The sequence below is a fragment of the Corvus brachyrhynchos genome, unplaced genomic scaffold, assembly GCF_000691975.1.
Source record: "Corvus brachyrhynchos isolate BGI_N302 unplaced genomic scaffold, ASM69197v1 scaffold19, whole genome shotgun sequence".
NCBI classification, from domain to species: Eukaryota; Metazoa; Chordata; class Aves; order Passeriformes; family Corvidae; genus Corvus; species Corvus brachyrhynchos.
This window is the reverse complement of record NW_008246061.1, coordinates 1,793,676-1,796,058: the sequence shown is the minus strand read 5'-3', so window position 1 is coordinate 1,796,058 and position 2,383 is coordinate 1,793,676. Positions and strand designations below refer to the sequence as shown.

The 2,383-nt window shown below is 59.5% G+C and overlaps 1 protein-coding gene across 1 annotated transcript in view; it reads left to right on the top strand.

Annotated features, from left to right (window-relative positions):
- KSR2 (kinase suppressor of ras 2) overlaps positions 1–2,383 on the top strand; it is a 70,352-nt gene that overhangs the window by 3,216 nt on the left and 64,753 nt on the right. The gene's annotated exons all lie outside the window — the stretch shown is intronic.

Below are 2,383 nucleotides of genomic sequence, written 5' to 3'. Positions count from 1 at the left end.
CTCCAGCCCCTTCCCAGCTCCGTTCCCTTCCCTGGACACGCTCCAGCCCCTCTGGCACATGGATGGCACCACAGAACCGGGGCTGTGGTGCCAGCTCGGGGGACTCTGGGGCAGCCGCAAACCTCCATGATTTGGGGACCCCAGACCCATCTGCCCGGCTCCTGTCCCCTCTGGAGGGGCTCCTCCAACACAGCTGCATCCCAGGGGTTGGGAGGCTGGGAATGAGCCCTGCTGGGTTTCCATCTGGGCTTTGCAGGGGTGGAGCAGCACCTGGGGACAGCAGGGGACAGAGCTGGTGGTGGGACATGGTCTCAGTGAGGGGCAGCTTGGTGGGACCAGCACGGAATGTCCCAGAGAGGGATCCCAGCTCCTCCCTGGAGAGATCTTGGCCACATCCGCCCGTTCTGGTTATTGGATCCTCTCCGGGATTCCCGCCTGGCGCAGAGTGGCAGTGCCACCCCCCCGTGCTGGGGACAGTGGCAGTGGGACCCCAGTGCTGATCTCAGCCTGCCGTTCCCTAGGGAGCATTCCCTAACTCCCCAAATCTGGCTCCTGCCCTCCTTCCCTTTGGCATTTCCATGAGTTTTCGCGGCTGTTTGAGGAAGGGCGGCGGCTCCCCGGGAGCCCAGGGAGGGCTCTCACCGCTCTTTGTTCAAACACCTCTGACTTTTAAAGGTTGCTCCAAACAAATCCCGCTCCCTCCCTCTGCCCGCTCGGCCCAGGGAATTCCCTGCTTTGGAAAATCTGCCTCGGCCTTTGGCTCGGCAGCCGCGGCAAAGTTCCTCCAGTTCCTCCGGAGTTTTCTGGCTGGTGGGGATGGAAGTACAGGAGGTCTGTGGGATGCTGCTGCTCCACTTGCTCCCTAATGGGGCGGCTGATGGGGCTGCCAGCATTCCCGGTGATCCATTGGATCCCGGCGGGAGAGAGCCTCCCGCTAGCCAGGCGTGGAGCGTTTGCCTTTCCCGGTGCTCAACTCCATCCATCATCCCGCTGCTCCCGGCAGGAGCTGCTGCTCTGTCCCTCTGGCACTGCCGAGATGCAGCCGTGGCCATTCCTGACGATCGGGATCCTTGGAATTGGCAGCTGCTGTGGGTCCGTGCCGTGCTGGACATGCCTTGTCCCAGGGATGAGGGGACAGGGAAGTGACGGGCGGAGCCCTGAGGGATGCAGGAGCTCCCAGGCAGTGGAGAAACCCAAATCTCCTGGGATTTCTCAAGGATTTGGGTGCGGGAAGCTCCACCTGGGATGGGCTCCCTGTTCCCTGCCTCTGCCGAGTCAAACGGCTCCATCCCAGGAATTCCCCCTCTTTTTGTTCCCTGGGAGAGTGGGAGCAGAGTCCCTGTCCCTCTCCTGCCGGAGGGAGCTGGGAACAGGCTGGGAGCAGTGGGATTTCTGGCCAGGGCAGGGCAGGATGCTCCCTGGATGCCTTGGGCTGAGCGTGGCTGCTGGGAGCAGATTATCCCAGATTTCCTACGGTCCAGGCAGCGTGTTTTGGTGGGATGTGGGACTGGGATGGGCAGAGCAGCGCTGCTGGGACCTTGGGAATGTCCCCCTGGGCTGTTGGGGACTGAGCAGCGGTGGGGTGGTGGCTTTGGGGTGCGCTGAGGGGATGCTGTGCTGCTTTCATCCATCCACCCATCCATCCATCCATCCATCCATCCATCCATCCATCCATCATCCATCATCCATCCATGCATCCATCCATCCATTCATCCATCCATCATCCATCCATCCATCCAGCCATCCATCCATCCACCCATCCATCCGAGTAGCGAGGGCTGTGCTGGAAACTGGAAATTCCATCCAGCCATCCATCCATCCATCCACCCATCCAGCCATCCATCCATCCATCCATCCCTCCATCCATCCACCCATCCATCCATCATCCATCCACCCATCCATCATCCACCCATCCATCCATCCATCCATCCATCATCCATCCATCCATCCATCCATCCTTCCCTCCGCTGGATTCCAGGGATTCTGAGCTGCTGGACAGCTCCGTGGCTCCCTGACAGCGAGGTTGGCCCAGCCCTGAGGAGCTGTCTGGGAGTTTCTAGGATGGGGATAGAAAAGCATCCCGGGATGGCAGCGATGCTCTCTTGGGATGCAGTGCTGGGATTTTAGATCCGCTGGGATTTTAGATCCATTGGGATTTTAGATCCATTGGGATACCACAGCTCCCCCCCCCAAGGAGCCCCAGATGCACCAGCTGCCTCAGAAATGCCTTTTAATCTGCGTTTATCTGCATTTTATCTCCTCGTAGAGCAGGAGATTCATCCCAAAAATGTCGTCATCCCAAAAATGTGATTAATGAACAAGTCGTAACCTCCTTAAAAGCTGGAATTCCTTGGCAGGAGCCGCAGCGGCCGACTCCGAGAAG